The sequence below is a fragment of the Lissotriton helveticus genome, chromosome 8, assembly GCF_964261635.1.
Source record: "Lissotriton helveticus chromosome 8, aLisHel1.1, whole genome shotgun sequence".
NCBI classification, from domain to species: Eukaryota; Metazoa; Chordata; class Amphibia; order Caudata; family Salamandridae; genus Lissotriton; species Lissotriton helveticus.
The window spans coordinates 1,204,803,909-1,204,822,593 of record NC_136069.1 but is presented as its reverse complement, the minus strand read 5'-3'; positions in this window follow the sequence as shown (position 1 = coordinate 1,204,822,593).

Here is an 18,685-nt window from a genome sequence, read left to right as displayed (position 1 = left end):
AAAATTGCAACATAGGTCCTAAAATAATCAAGTAGATGAAAAAAGTGAAAGGAGGCAAGAAAAAGAGAAATTTAGAGAAAACAAATAGTTGACGCTTTTTATTACACAGATTGCGTTTTGTTATTCTTACCAATATTATTATATGGGAACCGATCACCACTTCTATTAGGACTTCGATTTTTTTCCAAAGTGTATACTGCAAGCTGTACCTATAACGGTCTGTAAAGAATAAATACTTATTCTACAACCCTGCTATAGTATTAAAAAGTTTATTTCTGTTTAAACACACATAACAGCTTACCTAAGTAGTCTCATTCGTAGACACATCACTCTGGGAAGTAGAAAGCTGCAGCCTTTTACTGTGTAAGTCACTCGAATAAGGATTACTATAAGAAATTTAAGATGAGGGCGATGCTAAGTCTGGTAAGTTTAACCATCGTGATTATATGCGTAGTAAACAGGGAGACTAACCTTGTGCATAAATAAAAAGCCGCTCACATATTGTCCATTAATATTCTTCAGAAAATTTCAACGTTTTCACAATCTCTGTGGCAGTCCACTACAGTTTTATTTTAGAGACTGAAACGAGATGATAAATAAACTTTACCAAGAATGCATTTCGTTTCTGTTCAATGTAGTTCAGTTATTGTTTAAATAACAGCAAGTTTATTTTAATCTCAAGATTACAATTTGGGTTAAAAGTAACATACCATGTGGTAAACCTAATAATCTAACTGCATCTGGCACGGGTCATTAATCTTCCCGGAATTGTCGTTAGCACCAGATGATATGTCCTAAGTTCCCTTTAAATTTTTGATGCCTCATAGTTTCAGATTGAGGCATTCCTACTTTAAGGTTCATGTATATAGAATATTGTTTGCGCCACTCATTATAGTTACGGGTCTTCACGTGTATTATAAATAGGCTTTCCTGTTTTCAGTTTCTATTTTTGGTAAATTATGGTGGGGTTTTCTCAGTGTTTTCAATATCTTAAAAAACAGTTGTTATCAGTGGTTACACATTTTCGCGCCACTAAAAACAACAGAAAAAGTGTTTTTCCGGTGTTTATGGAACGTTTTGCTTTTATTATTGCTTGCTTTCTGCACTGAGAGAACATGGTATATAGACGGTGTACTTATAGTGTATATGAGGTCCAAATAGATTTTTGAAAATTAATCTTATTGTAGTATTCCATACAATACTTCTTCAGTGAGTCTTTGGGTCATGTGCGCTCTCTTTCCTTCCCATGTAACCTTCCTTGAAATGGCCCTCTCAGCATTCTTAGCCCATTGTGCTGAGAACCATCAGCTAAGGGACACAGTAGGGATGACTCTTTCTTTGATGCCACATAAAGCACGAAATGATAAATATTTGCGATTTAGTTCCTGTGCATCAGAATGGACTAAAAAGTCAATAGCATCCCTCATTAACTCTTAAGATTGTAAAGATGCTTTCAGCATACCATCTAACAAGTGGCAAGGATCTACTACAGGGAATCACTTCAGCTCGGGTATCAATTTTGACAGGTCATCACACAACGTTTTCATATACGTAGCTGAATCACTGCAAATACAAACAATATCACTCCAATCTTTGTTGAACTTGGAAAGAACCTTTTTTGCAGAGCATTACAAGTGACACTGCGTTCCATGTTTTCCAAAAGTCTGGCGTCATGTTTTCACCACTATCCCAGATGCTTGGTGATATATATACTTGTCATATACCTTGCATTGAATGTTTAAAGCCTGAGGTGTTGACAATTCACCTACTATCAATACTGACCCACTAGAAACTAAGGTCTGATGTATTAAGGGTTTTTACCCATTCTCTGTGGGTAAATGTGATGATACATATTAGGAAAGATTTTTATGAAACCAGCCATTTTACCTTTCGGTGAAAGAATCAAATGCAGCCAAAATATCAAATATGAGTTTGATATTTCCTGATTCTCTATAGTTTATAAAATAATTAAACTAGACCTAAAGCATGAAACTAAACCCTGCATCTTTAGACCAAAGGCCACAAAACTGAAAAAGTAAAAGGAAGAAGAAACAATATTTTAGTGGCATCCCTAAACAACAAGACTCAAGCAGAATAATGTTAGCCAGTCTTTCTTACTGCTACTTGTATAACAAAGTTACATTGTATTGACCCCTTCAGGAAGAAACAACTGACTTTCACTCTCTTTTTCCTTTCTTTGAATGGCAGTTAGTTTGTGGTTGTCCAGGTGTTTTTTCAGTGTTTAAATGTTTTCACCGGTGAGGGCTATTTTTCTTTCAGTGGGGTTTTATCAGTTATTATAGGTTTAAACCTAAAACCCCACAGCCTAATTATAAAATAAGACGCGCCCTTAAAAAAGTGAAGCCCACAGACAAGTTGATTTCCCTTACTCTATATTGACGTTTACCGGCATAACTACTCGAATGTCTAACCCGCATGCTCCCGGATGTAAGCTTACCTCAATATTCAGGCGGCGTGGACGCCAAGAAGACCACATTACGAATTCCCGTAGGTTAGGGCATAACTATTCACGGAAGTACATTTAAATACTTATATTTGCGCGCCAAACGTGCATTGACCTGATTGGAGAGTGGCCTGTGAAAACCAGCGCCATTTGTAAGTGGTGTATCTAAAATAAGTGCGCACAAATACGTATTTAAGCCAAACATATACATTTTTTAGTTTGTCAGCTCAATCTAATATTTCAGCGAGTTGAGTGTTAAATTTAAAAACGATAATATTGACTTCGAAGAAATGTTTCTCAAAAAGGCAATACCCTATCATGTTGGTAATGAAACCCGCGCCATTTTTGAACGGGACCGGCCCTTAGTACACGCATTGTTCTACAAATTTCATACGAACAAAAAAAACCCTATAAATGTGTCAAAACCTTATCTAGGTGCCATTCTAAATAACGGTCTAGTTCTAGAACCCGCATTACTTGGCAAATCTCATACGAGCAAAAATTCATATCGGTTTGTCCAAACCTAATATAAAATGCAAGACAATGGCCCAAGAAATTATTATTTTTTCTCTCTTATGTTTAAGGTTATCCCCTAAATATGTTTGAAACACGAATAGTTATTTTATAAGTATGAGCCCATACATATTAGTGACGTTAGTCCTTGCTTATTCAAAATCGATCCAAAATGATTTTCATGAGGCAGACAAAGATAATTTTCATATTCCTCTTTTAGCACTCTACTAAAAGAGAGGGCATATGTGTTATGACATCCTGCATAGATTATTGATTGAAGCCAGAAGGGCAACACAAACATATATGTTCCTAGGTGTCTACATCACGATATCTATGTCTACAGATCCTAGAGGAATTATAAAATGGTAAAAATGAAAACACATGTACTGTTCTTAACGGTATATAGAAATTATTTATTCTGTTACATACCAAGAAATGTTTTCATTTAGGCCTATTCTTACGGTGTCCAAGCGAAAAATCCAAAAACATTCTCGTTTTCTCCTAGTCCTTTCCATTATTTCGCCATTTTTATATTGAACTTTTTTGAGAATACACCACCTAAGATCAGATTCGTTGTGGTTCAAATCAATGCAGTGTTGGGTTAGAGGTGCTGTCAGTTTAGTAGTTCTTACAGCAGATTTATGTTCACTAAACCTCTGTCTAAACTCTCGTCCTGTTTCGCCAATATATGCGAGTCCACAGGGACATACAATGTAATAGACAATATTTTTACTTCTACAGTTAGTAAATGATTTTAATGTTACATTCACATTGTTGTGTTTCAGAGTATCACTAACTATTGCGGAATCACAGGCATGACAGTTGCCACATCTATGATTTCCACGAATAGCAGCCAGACCCGTCAGAGTTGTCTGTGTTTCCCGAGGTCGGGATTTATTCCTTGTGTGGACCAGCCGGTCTCTAAGGTTTCTGTTGCGTCTATAAGTTACCAAGGGCTTCTCCAGAGTTGTCTCATTCTCCACCTCAAGAATTCTCCAATTCTTGTTAATCACATTTTTTATTTTGTAATTTAGTGTGGAGTGATTTATTACACATGTTATTTTATTTTGAGATTTCGGTCTTTTGTGATTGAGCAAGGCATCTCTATCGTAATATTTCGCTCTTTTATGAGCTTGACGAACCAAGCGATGTGGATAACCTCTTTCGACCAGTCTTTTTTTCAGAGCTATACTATGTGTGTTATAGTCTGTCAGGGAGGTACAGTTCCGGCGAATGCGCAAAAATTCCCCAAAGGGGATCAAATTCTTTTGACAATGGGGGTGAAAACTCCCAAATTGGAGGATGGTATTTTTAGCAGTTGGTTTCCGGAAGAGGCTCACCTGTAAGATACCATCCTTGCCCTCAATCACAATATCAAGATATTGGACTCGACTGCGACTAAAATTAGATGTACATTTTAAATTCTTATCGCTCGCATTAAGCCATAAAATATATTCCGCAAGTTGTATTGTGTCACCATGCCAAATGAAAAAAATGTCGTCGATAAAGCGTCGCCAAACGGAAACATTCTCGAAAAAGGGGGCAGCTGTGTTAAAAATGTTCTTTCTTTCCCATTCCCCCATATATGTGTTAGCCACACTTGGGGCACAAGATGCTCCCATACTTGTGCCCTTTATCTGCTTATAGAGACTACCTTCGAACTCAAAGTAATTGTTTAGGAGAACCCCCTCCAAACATTGAATTGTAAACGCATCCGGTCTATTGTCGGGGTATCTCTGTAGGAGTGAAGTGACTGCCTGTAACACTTGACATTGAGGGATGTTGGTGTACAATGCCTCAATGTCAAGCGTTACCAGTATGTCAGTCATGGGAGCAAATGTCATTCCTTCAATTTTACTAATCATGTCACCTGTATCACGGACAAAAGACTCATATTTGTGTGCGAGTGGACATAAAAATGTGTCCACATACTTGGAAAGGGGCTCAGTACTGGAGCCTATGGTTGAAATTATTGGACGCATAGGTGGATCCCTTTCATTCTTATGCGTCTTAGGCAGACCATATAACGCCGGTGTAACTGGGCAGGATTTATTCAAAAATTGATATTCTTTATCACATATGTGGCCATCCTCCAGGGCAGCAAGTGTCATTTCATTAATAGACACTGCGAGTCTTTGTATTTCTCTGTTGTTAGCCGATCTATAGTGTTCCGCGTTAGATAACATGTTTTTTATTTTATTGTCATAATCAGATTTGTTAAGGACAGATATGCCCCCACCTTTATCACACGGCTTAATCACCACTTGGGAATTGTTTTCTAGGTCTATTAGAGCTGAGTGCTCCTGTTTGGTTAAGTTAAAGTTGGATCTCTGGGGTTTATATCGAAGTCTAGTTATATCTAGCAGTACCTGTCGTTCAAAAATTTGTACCTCTGGCCCAACCATGTCAAGGGTTGGGGTGAAGGTCGAAGGAGGTTTACATTTTGAAAGATTCTCAGTCTCATCTAGTGTATCTCTGCCTTCAAAGTATTTCTTCAGTCTTACTTTTCTAAAAAAGGCATGAAGATCTGAATGTAATTTGAATTTGTCAATAGAGGTAAAAGGAACAAACGATAACCCCTTACTAAGTACCGCTGATTCCTCATCTCGTAACATAGTCGACGATAGATTGTAAATGGGAAGTATATCTTTACAACTATTGATGTTTTCATCAGCCTCTATCACCAATATTGCTGGTTCCTCGTTTTCACGTATTGTTGTTGTGGTTGAGGACTCGACATATGGGGGCCACCTCTGTTTTGTTGCCAGTGGACTTGTTTGCCCCTGAAGGGGCCTCTCGACAAAAAACCTCTATTATGGAAGTTACGTTGGCCCTGTCTACCTCTAAATGGTCCTGAATTGAAGTGTGCTCCACTAGGACCTGGATGTGAATAATTATCATTGTCCAAATCTGACGACCCAGTGTTAGAGAAATTGGTAAAATGTTTCTATAGTTAAAATTTGGTGTATAGTCTCCTGGGTTGCCTGCCTGATAGTAATTCTGGTTTAGGTAGGGGTAAATCTTCTCTTTGGAGAACCAACGTACATAATTTTTCAGTTTTTCAGTCTTTTTCTTTGTTAAGTAAGTTTCAAAATCTTTCATGTCAGTTTGTATTTTATCCAGTTTGTTTTTTGCATCCTCAACTGAATTGGATGAGTTAAGTTTCTCTTCCAATCTCAGAATTTCTTCATTAAGAGTTATCAGAATGTCCCTCGCAGTCTCAATTATCAATAGCATCCAATCCCTGGAGCAACGATTTGATATTAATCACCATCGCTCCAGGACTTTTCTTATCTCGATGAATAATGCTGGGGCATTTCTTACTCTAAGGCCAGATGGTATGACCCCTGCTATTAAATATTCTCGCATATAATATGCGTGTGATTCAATGCGTTTAGCTCTTTTTCTTAAGTTGAGTAGATTTTGCCATTCACTGTTATCACCTAGTGTTGTTTCAGTGGTGCTATTCTTATCAACTATCTGGCCTAGTAGGGAATTGAATTCTGCGTCAGAGAAACCAAATGTTTCTAATCTGTCCATTGTCGAGTTTTTTATATTATCAAAAGTTTTACTCTTTAAGGTGATATAATTCTTTTTAGTATAGCAGATAGAAAAGAATGAAGGATTAGAAGGAGAAATTATTACTAGGCCCTTTGTAAGATATGGTAAAGTGCTAAGTTGCTGAAACGAAGCAGCCTGCAAAAGCTTATTTAGTCATTGTCAGTTGATCAACCAACTGAATCCCACAGTTAAAAACCTTTTCAATGTGAGGCTCCCACTTAATTGATGGAGTAAGGCAGATGCCCAGATAGTCAAAGGCATTGACGCGTTCCACTTTACTACTGCCAACAAGCACTTGTCTTTTGATAAGTTTGGTCTTTCCTTTCCTAAAAATATAAATTTGGTTTGGTTTTGTTCAACGCCAGTCCTCGCTCGTCGCAGAACTTAATAACATAATTTAGGAGCTGCTGAAGTTTCTGTGGAGTATTTGCAATTAGCAGGGTATTGTCAGCAATGAGAAGAGCAGTGTGGAATATACGCCTTTTTAGGGGCTCACTTATGCACCGGTCCTTAAACCAACAAAGAAGAGATTGGCACGGAAGCTGTAATATTAAAGAGAATACATTTATTAACCTCACATGAGGGAGACTGCATAAATACCAAAGAGGTCATGTCCAATACTATTGGACTGTACCAATTTACTAGAAGACATTAATCCTTAAAAACTACCAATTCCTTTTTAGCTCATTGAGCTGTGTAACATAATAGCACATTAATGAAAACGTTATTTCATAGCCTTTTGATCTGGCCCTAGCACAACAATTTTGAGTTAAAACCAGTATTTCTGTATGTATTGCAGAGCTATTTTCTACACATTGCCTACAGACGCTGCTATCCCTTGATAATGGTATTCAATTGGATGAACCCCACCTGCATATCTCCTACACTTGTATCATTTCTCAAGAAAACAGTGATATTCCCACATGCTCCTAAAAGAATATGCAATATTTCCTTTAGCTGATGTTTCCTAAAACAGATCTGTGGTGTCCAATCTTGTTCCAGGAAGGCTTAATCAAGGCCATAACTTTATTGAAACAATTCTATTTCTTAAAAGTAGTTAAACTACTAATGATGATATCCTAAATAGTATTAACGTGAATTGAGAATTAATGTTACCCTAATTTTCCTAGGCGCAATATAGCCTCAGACATCATTAGAGCAACATTTACATTACCTGTAGTGTTTTACCCTACAATGTTAGAATCAGGAAATTTAATTAATACAAAATAAATCCGTTTATTAAACTACTTTGTAACATTACAATCTTTCACAGTGTAATGTAGAAATCACATACTGTCACAGTGCCTCCCAGTGTGGACATTTTGCGTTCAGTAGTGCCGGTCAGTTCTAAATACAGAACTTAGCCTATGACCCTGAAACCTGTTGTCCCTTGTCTGAGTGAGGCTATTCCATGTGGTCTTTACAATTCAAAGTAATTCTGGAGAAGCATAGCTGAAAAGCAGTCCTCCTCCGTGCCTGTGTGCTGATATTTTTAAAGGTAAGATGCACTTTCTGCTGTCTTATTTTTGTTTTTATTCCTGTGAAATGTGCGTTCTAGCACCTAAAGAACTTGCTCAAAACTTCAGCCTTCTGAATGACATGGGGTGCCCAGAATTCTTGTGTATAAATGTAAAATATTGCATAAAGGCTTGCAATATAATTCTCATGTCTGTACAGCTACACATTGCATCTCTTTGTAAGTGCCCTAAGAATCAGTAATATTGTCATTGATAGAGAAACTAATATTCACCGTTTTAAATTTGATGCACAGTATATTTTAACCAGTTAGAAATTGAAATCTTGACACACACTTTACACAAGGTAATTTTCTGCAGTTTTAAATATTATTAAATGTTCACAATAGTGGTATAGACATTATGAAAATCCTAATAGTGCAAAAATGATTTTAATACAATGATTTTTAAAACATTTTTTCATGTAGCAATTCTTTTGAAAAATGATCACTAACCCTTTTGATATTTCCACATATGAAAAGAAAGCCTCATTCCTTTCCTTTTACCTTTTAAATGCACTTATTTATAACACTAAGCACAGAAGCTTTACTGAAACATAAAAAGTTTGTGTCACTTTCTACAGGGCAGTAATTATTTACCATCCGATCCACAGATGTGTTTATTTAGAAAAGCAACAAGATAGATAGTACTTACTTGTAATCCTTTCTCTTTTATCCAAAATAATGAAGCTTTATTTCTAACTTTTCAAAATCAGTGGTCTTAAACTGAAGTGCCTTCATACCATGTTGTACTAATTTAAAAACTTTTTCCCACAGCTTGATCTGTAGCTTGTGGCCGGGCATAGCCATGTGTTGTTTATTCAGCTGTGCTTTACGACCAGCAAGGGTCAACTTCTTAAGCTTTTTCAGGAGGAAAAAGGCCTTGATGTATTGCAATGTCCGCACAGAAACCCCAAAAAAGATGATAAACCATTAATTTCCTCTGTTTGTTCTGACAGACAGCTTCCTTCGTTCAGACAGTTTTGAACAGCTGTTTAAAAGCGTTTATTTTAGTGCCGGGAATTTAGCACTGTGCAGTCTATTTAAAACCCAGGCATTCCAAGCCAATACAAATCTATCATTTTGAAAGAGGCGCTTTTATTTCAGCAGCAACCAATTACTCAGATAATGTGAACACCTTTTAATATTAATATAACATATCTAAGGAGAATGCTGTTACATTTTGTATTGCGTTCTAGTGTTTAAAGCACACAAATGTGTTTTTTTTTCTTTCTATGAGACCTATTTTTTCCTATTGAGTGTTAATTATAATGTTTCTTTAACATTGTAGCAATATTCACACATCTATAGTTTGTTACTGTTTTACTTTTAATGGTAGCTTGCAGCTGTTTAGCATTTGTAATATAATGAATTCCTTGACTTTTTAAATGTAATTCTTTCAATGACATTTGCAGAACGGAATTACAACAACAAACCAAGTTGAGCTAATTCCAGACATTTTCAAGAAGGGGGGCCACACACTGCTTGCTAAGTCAAGGCATTCTCACACAAAAACATAGTCATTACTCAATACCAACTGTAAGTCATATTAACAAACAAAAGGACTCTAAAAAAAAAAGTACAGAGATTACAACAAGACAAATAGACAGCCGAAAGAGAAAGCTGTGTATAGTTTGGTTTTGGTGCAACCCCAGGGCCTCAATCAATCTTTTCCATTAACGTAGTAACCTTTTTTTGGAGAGTGCTCACCTCAACTCTCAGGGATTCTATCAGAACTATTAGTGACTGAATAACAGCCATTGTAGTTCTTTCTGTCTCAAGAGTGCCTGTAAGATCATCGCACCCTTCCACCACTCCCCCCCTTCCTCATCCACTACAAGAGCGTTAAATCTGTTATGGCACTCAATGCTAGAGATAGGGGTTCTACTAGGGGCAGTTCGGAGGTCAGAACCTGGTGAATAGACTTGAGCATGTGGGCCTGAAACAGTGCTACTTTCCTTCTCTATATTTAAAATGATGTTTTTGATGTATCGGTGGAGACAGCCTAGCTGTCTTTTTGACCTGGGGAGTTTCGGGTAAGGTAGCTACCAGTATTCCATCGTCTAGGGCTTTATTACACCTTTTATTGTCTTTTTAAACATCAATGGGATCTGTTTTACAAATTTCTTGGCAGGGGGTGGTCCTGGGGAAGAAGCAGACATTTGTCCAATGATGTTATTACCGCCAATAGGACTGCCACAGGAGGGGGGAGGACTGTGGGATGATAGTTAGCTATAACCTGACATTCTGCCAGGATTGACTCAATCCTGTCCATTGTCTCAGGGCAGACAACATTTGACGACTTGCCATGACCCATAGGTTGAGCCTTAGCCTTCCTTTTACCCATGATGTTGCTAAAGTACGGTGGTCCGAGATAGGACCAGAATAAGAAAAACAATAGTGCAGGGTACCTACAGAACAGAGGTTGGGTATTACTAAATAGGATTTACCAACACTCTAAAACTGGGCAAGTTGTAACTACAAATGCAGACAGCAAAAAAGACAGGGGCCCACCTGGCCAAAACTGGTCCTAAGGCAGTAGCAGCAGAGAAAAGTGCACGGATGCAAGAAGCAAAGTGCAGGGTGCGGAATGCAGAGAGTAAAGTGCAAAGTACAAAGAATGCAGTGCAAGGTGTAAGGTGCAGAAGTGCGGGATGCAGATTGGAAAGGAAGCAAAGTACAAGATCCTAGGGTGTATATGGTATTACTAGAACCTGAAGTCCTACGCAAGGAAGGGAGGGTATGGCACAGAGTACGATTGTACTACATCTTATCTATAATTCAATGATTCAAAAGATGTAAAAACACAGGAAAATATTTAAAATATAAAAGATTTTATCAATATTATAAGCATATTGTAAAAGGATAAAAGAAAGAGAGGAAAAAAACGAATTCCATAATAAATTTACTAAAATATGACAGTGTTAACAACAGTATCCGAATCAGGGTGGTTTAAACTCAAAACAGCAAGACTGGTTCTAAGGAAGGCAGCTAGTCCATGAGGATCTTCAGTGTCCAACTTCACCTTCTCTAATGCTCCCACACATTACCTTGTTTGCGGATGTCTGCTACATCTACGAGGGTGCCCCAAAGAACCAAGGGGTGGCCCTGCCCTGCCACGGCCTGGCACAGACTGTCCTGTCTTGGCGCTGGGATTGGATGCGGGAAACACCAGGCTAGCTGCTCCGGCCATGGAGACTGGTGGTTCCTGCGTTGCTGCTTTAAGCTGGTCCCGCGCTGCGGGAGCCCGCGCTGAGTTTTGAAGCATCTCCTGGTGCTGGGATTGGCTGCGGGGAAGTGCCAGGCAAGGGGCTCCGGCTGCGGAAATTGGTGGTTCCTGCGTTGCTGCTTCATGCACATAGAGAAATGTATTTGCAACACTCCTTGTTACACCCCAATTCTCTGTAATATTTAAAACAGCCAAAGCATTTACTAAATAAATATTCCATAGACAGGCTTGGACATCTCAATGCAACTCTATTTACTTCCAATTAGAGGGGCCTATTCACAAACTGATTTTTGTGGTACATTTAGTAGTATTACAATAGTACTACTAAAGTAGTACAAAATGCTGTTCACAAGCTTACGCATGTAAATCTCATCCTCCTATTTTTTTCTCTGAGGTAATCTTCACACATGTACATTTACTGCTCAATAATAAATGTGGGAGGGACCTGGGAGTCACTGGAATAGGAGGCATAGGCACTACTGAAGGGGAGAGGTTAGAGAGAAATAAGTAGGGGTTTTATCACGGAATATTGGGAGGGGTTTAGCAAGGAACATGCACCCACCCATAAAATAGTGAGTGAATTGCAATTCAAAAACTGCATTTCTAAAGTTAATAAAGCTTAAAAGACAATCAAAAAGAATTAAATCACTCCAGCTCAGTGCTACATTTAAAATAAATATCTACAATTCAATTCTATTAAAATTTAACATAGACATATGTTTACTGTTTTTGTGCCGTTGAATACATTTCTCTACATTTACCAATAGGCGACTCTACAGTCAGGAAGGGGGTCTTCCTGTGGTAAATTATAGGAACAATGTAAAAAGTTAGCTAAACTTTGAAATGAATGAGTTATATATTTTTATGTTAAATCTTAACGTCAATTAATTTATATATTTACTTTAATTGTATAACAAGTATAACAATATAAGTAAATACATAAAAATGCTGCAGCATTTTGAATCTAATTTGAAATTGAATTGTTAATTGGTTTATATATAGTAAATTAACTTAAATATAAATTTGTGAAGTATTGTATTATGCATTATGATTAAAAAAATGAATAAAAGTAATTTTATTATATTTTAATAGATATTCATGTAAATAATTAATATGTTCAGTTTTGAGATATTTTCAACTTTAAATTATATGTTTTATGTCTTAACTGTATAAATATTTAAATTTAATTTAAATGTATTTCCTGGGTGTTATTTAAAATTCCGTCCTCCATTTTTTTCTAGAGTTAGGTATTGCAGTATCAGTGGTTGGTCATATGTGGTGATGGACTTACCAATGCTTCTTTTCTGGCAGCAGTAACAGACACTTGTAAATTTGAATCTACCCTTGTTTTGGGGGATTGAGATGTGTAACTCTATGCTTTTGAGTAGCTTTACACTTAGATTTTTTGACTAGCCAAATGTAGTTAAGTTACTGAGAAGTGTAAGAATAAATTGTATGTATAAATTACTCTAAAGTGTGTGTTACCTTTGTGAATATCCCTGATAATGTCTATTGACTGCAGGGCTTTTTTGAGTTTATGGCAAATTCTTAACAAAATGTTGTTCGCTGCCAGAATGCTTGTTAAAGCAAACCATATTCTAGGAGTGTCTGAGCCTGAGATATTGTTGGTAATAACTTTATTTGGTCGTGGAAAAACCCATAAAAGAACAACAAGTCACAGTATATACATCAGTTAAAACTACATAACATTGAATTAAAATCCATAAAAAAGCCACCTATACAATATTGAACCAGAGCAAAACCCAGGGAAAGGTTTTACATAAGAACAGCAGTAAATCATTGCTCCAATGGCTAGTATTATTGATCACAACATTTTCTGAGCCTAACCGCAACTTTTAAAAAACTGAGGAAATTGAGAACAATATCTCCTGAAAGCATTTAGAAAGAAGAGTCGGATGGACCAGGGTAAATTGGCCCTTTTTAAGATGGGAGGGATATTTATCTTCCTGGGAACGGCATAAAAACGGCAAAAAAACTGCGAAACATAATAAAATGTTACATATCCTGCAGAGACTTTCAGTCGCAGCCATAGAGCATGCCCCTGCTTATCCCACTAGGATAAGCTAAAAGTAATGCAAAGAGGTCCAGTCTGAACCTTGTTAGTAAGAAACAGTCATATCTGCTTTTAACACAAAAGAGATCAGGCTCCGAAGTGAGCATGGTTTTCGGCATGGCATATCGACGCACACTAGTCTTCATAAGGACACCTTCTTCCCTCTACAGCAATCACCTTCTAAAAAAGCGATCTTTCACCCAAATGAAATCCTTTTTACGAGTCTTGTCAGGATCACTAAACAAATCATCCCTACCTAGATTCAATAAACAATCCCTGATGTATTTAAACAAAGGGATATAATAGTAGTGATCAAGAGCAAGCCAATCATTTAGGATCTGTTTGCTCAGATGAATCTCAGGGCTAGACCAGATTTTCTGCCAGAGGGAAAGACTATGAAAATACATCATATCAGAAAATACACCACCACCTTCCATTGATGCACTATAAATGACAGGTACCTTATGGAATGCTCAAAAAGCGATTCAAAAACATATTTTCAACAATTTAAAACTCATCCTGAGTACAATATATCCCCAGCTCTCACTCCCATATATTACTTTGGAGATAAACTTAGCCCTATAGATCTATAAGAGGGCTACCGTTGGTCTGCTCCTAAACCATGAAGCAAATGTTAAAAATAGTGCTGTTTGTCCTGATGAATCCTCTTTTTTTCCTACTGGGCCAAATACCACAATTCATAGCTGTATCAAAAAAACACTCCCATATAAGAGAATACACTTGTCTTCGGTATTAGGGTGGCCCAACATTAAAAGTCTGAGATTTGATAGCTTGGGGTCCCATGACCCTCATGTAGAATTTGTTGTCATTGATTGATTAATCCAAATTCTCCATAAAATAGACAATGAGTTCAACAGGTCTGCAAGCCCTTGGCAGTCCAGGCTATAAGGTGTGTGTCATCTGCATATAATAGATCCAACAGACACAGCTGCCCCACCTGTGGACAATCTACCTTTCAGTCCAAGAAAACATGTCCCAAGTTATTAACATAAAGATCAAAAAGAAATGGGGCCAGAATATAGCCCCGTTGTACCCCACTTTGTATCAGAAATTGGTGAGTGACTTTTAAATCTTTTAAGTAACTTACTTCAGCTTCACGTGTAGATCCGTTAAAAAAAACGTAATCTCTGAGTCTACTCTGATGGACAGCATAATCTGCTTGACGCAATCAAAAGCGGTTGAGAAATCCATGAATGCCAGATGGAGACAGCCAGAGTGGGAAACTGTATATTTGCTTAATACCAAGTACATATTCAAACATCGGTCTATCTATCGTTTAATGCCCAGGGCAAAATCTGTACTGTGTGTTGGATAAAACTTGGTTGTAAAAAAAAATCAAGCACCTCATAGGCCTTCCCCCGTTGATGAAGCTGCACACCCAAAAAAGTTCTTATAGCCCTCCAAAAGAAACAATTACACTTGGCCAGGTTTCTTGGAGACAGATCATGTTGAAGCCTTTTATACAAGACAACCAAGTGAGATCACTAAACTTGCTAGCAACGTCCACAATATTGCAGCTGATACATTTACATTCCTTGCAAATAAAGGAAACGGCATTAGTTGTGCTTCTGACAGTCACCACAACCATTCAAGGATGATAGTGGGGCAAATCTGTTTCTAAGAGCTACTTAGGGGGAACCCCTTGCCTTGTGTCCTATGCAGAGTCCTGTGATCCCAAGATTTGTCAGAGACAGGATTGTGATAAATGTACCGGCGGTCTTTAGAAATATCCCAGAGGAAGAACTACTATGGAAGAGACAAAGTCACTAGAAGTAGGACACTTCATACCTGCTAAAATTCTCTTTGTAATGCCAGGTTTAATAAAGTTAATGATGATGCAATCTCCCTCATCATTTTTCTTAACTCTGCCAAACCAAGTTTACTCGTTGGACCATAATAATGTATCTTTCTGCCCAAATCCCCAGATTGGTGTTTAGATTCAGCCAGTGCAAAACCTTCTTCTTAAGTTGGCCAGAATTCTCAGTTATACCTGGCAAAAGATGGGGTACATCCCCCAGCATCACAGCTTAGGAGGCTGCTCCTGGTGGCACGTGAAGAAGTACTGGACTAGAGCTAGGGTTGCTGTATGCATCAGTACATGGCCTGTTATCCTCTTCAATAGACATAACATCCAACACTGGTTTGGAAGTACCCATTTCTGTTCCTGACTGCTCCTGTCCTCTAGTTAATTCTTCCACTCTGGAAATTTGGAAGGTACTTTCAGACTACTCCTGCGAGTCCATAGGGGTGCTGACTACAGCAGTGGCACTTCGAGATCTCAACTGTCTCTCAGTGGTAAATTAACCTAATGTAGCAAGATTAGGGACAGCTACTCTTACAGGGTGGGGTGAAAGGGACTAATTCTGTTTTGGTGATCTCTTATACAATTTCTGATAAACATTGCTTAATAGGTTCCGAAGCTGCTATTTAGGAAACTCAAAATGAATCCAGCAAAATCACCAAGTCGGAATAATCCCAACCTAAAGAATCTGCACATATGGTTGGTAAGTCATTAATGATCCTTGCATGCTTAGATTTACTGGCAGTTAAGTGCCACTTTCTTTTGCCACCCTTTCCTGCTTGCAAAACCTCTTCTAATCCATGCTGTGTGATAGATGAAAGTTGTGTATCTCATATCTGCACATGGGAGCATGAGGTGCTAAATTAGGCTTTCACTCAGGTACACTAACCTCCCTTCCCCAATCCTGCACGCCTGGAGTGGGTGTTGAGTCTGAACCCAGAATGAGGGATAAACCACGAGATGAAAGAGGTGGGGTTGAGGAGAGTGAGAGATGCAATGAGTAACCAATTAAATTATCTTATCAAGAACCCCTCCAATGTGTTCCACAAAGGCACCAATAGTATTAACTGTTTTATTAGATGTCTTGGAGGCAGCTACTGGGAGCCTAGGCTTCCCCGAGGTGGTCCTTAAAACTGATCCCAAATCACGATGACGTTCAAGAATGCGGGGGCACAATTCTCAGTGTGGCCAAAAGATCACTTTGCAGCAGTAGAACTCCCCCACTCCCAACTCTCTCCTACTGTCGTTAGGCTGCACAAAGGACAGGGGTTCCAATGGACCAATACTCTAAAATCAACCACATATACACCAGGGAACAATCCACCAGATGCTCCAATCTGAGCTGTCTTAACAGATGTTAAGTCACTACTAATGTCCTTCGGGTGGCGCACCCCAAGAATAGGCCAATAATAAGCAGAGGTGAAGTTAAAACCCCCTAGCAGTTTCTCCAGGCTCCTCCACTCCTTTGGTCCATGCCACTGAATCTCTCTAGTGTAGTCAAGGGTCAATATCAGAGCCAAAGACCAAGAGGAGGACCTGTATGTGTCCCACACAACAAGAGTACTGACAGCCCGTTATTCTCCCTGCCAGTACTCTGGCAACACGCTAGTGGCTCCGGCCACAAGGAGTACTAAAGCCCATAGTTCCGTGCAGTGAAGGGGGCACCCTGCGCAGCGGGAGTGCTGGCAGCCCTTTATTCCCCCTGTTGGTGCTCTGGAAACACGCTGGCGGCTTCAGCTGCAAGAAGTACTGGCGCCCTTAGTCCCGGGCAGGTACAAGAGCAATATGGAGTCCAGTAATCCATATAAAATGTTCTAAATGTTGCACTGGGCCAAGTCAAAAAACCACTGACCCATAGGTCAACAATGGTAAGAGTTTACTTTACCACTCTTAGCAAAGGATTATGTGAAGGATTCGTTTTTTCTTTGGCAAGATATTAAAAGCAAACCTAAGAGTACGTGCCTTTCACTTTCAGGAAGAGAGGTGATGATTAAAGCTAGCTTGGTTCCCAGAGAGAATACATAAAAACCTGGGCACCCATTCAAGTTGTTCACTATTTACTTACCTCAAGCCTGGTTTCTTTATTTTTCACGTAATAGCCATGCCTTTGGTCTTATCTGAATCTGACTGCTTATGGTTGTTCAAAAAGAAATGTTCAAAAACAGATATAAGTCTCTGAGGACTGGAATGGGTTTTGTCAATAAAACAATTTCATTGGTATATTGATGTAACATGATAGGTTGGCCACCAATTTTTGGGATGTGTGAAATCACAGTGTTAATAATGCTGTTTAAGTGCACTATAGACAGATTGAAGGAAAGCAGAGCTAATTCAAACCAGTGCTTGAGGGTTCCCCTGGTGAATTCTCTAGTAAAACCCTGTACTACACACACCTTCTTTTACTTTCACCCAACTGTTTAAAACAGTTGCATTGCACACAGAAGAAGAGAGTGGGTATCCCACAAGCTCATCTTGTACCAAAAATGATTGTTGGATTCTCTTGTCCATTGCTTTCTTGCAGGACAACAGAATAGCTCCCTCTGCTCTTTCAGAAACCTATACATTCCTTTGTGTAGTCACACTGGTGTAGGATATGAGGTTGTGTAAACATTCTCATCAGTGTATTAAATGCTTCTTCAGCTTGAGAGCTCCAGCAAAAAACACCTTACATATTTTCCTGCTTTAAGACACAAATAATATTTTCAGTGAGGTGGGAAAGTTCTTTATAAATTAAGTTTAAACATGAATAAATCCAAGACAACTTTGATTTTCCTTCAGATAAGTAGGAAGCAGCCATCCAAGGATGAGAGACATCTTCTTTTGATCCATAAACAGACAATATGCATTTAACCTAACCCCAAGATGTTTACCTTCTTCCTTTTCTAATTCATGTTCCTCAGGGTTGCAAGCCAATTGGTGTTGCTGAAGTCTCGTTAACACTAATCCTGCATGCTCTCAATGTTTAATTAACATTTTACAAAAAGGCAGGGCTATCACCACAAAATGGAATGTTTATTTCTACGTCACAGGGTCCTCCGGGCCTCTTTTTTTAAAATAAATTGTGCATGCATGAATTTCTTTGTCGTATTTCTGTAGTACGCCACGTGCTTAGGCCTATATTCTTATTAATTCTGCATGCATGATAGTATTTATTTCTGTGTCACAAGCCCTCCCAGGCCTCTATTCCTATTGATCTTGAGTTCATGATCGTAATATTTCCTTCTGTGTTACGGGGCCCTTCCAGGCCTCATTTCTTATAACTTGTGTGTCCATGAATTTCTGTGTCGTATTTCTATGGTAGGCCACGTGCTTTGGCTTCTTTTCTTATAAATTGTACGTGCATGATGGTATTATTTTCTGCATCACGTGGCCCTCCCAGCTCTGTTTTGCTTTATTTTTGTGTGCCATGTGCTTTGTGCTTCATCGTATTTGCTTCCTCCTAACCCTCCCAGGCCTCTATTCTTATTGATCGTACTTGGTTGATCGTAATATTTCCTTCTACGTCACGG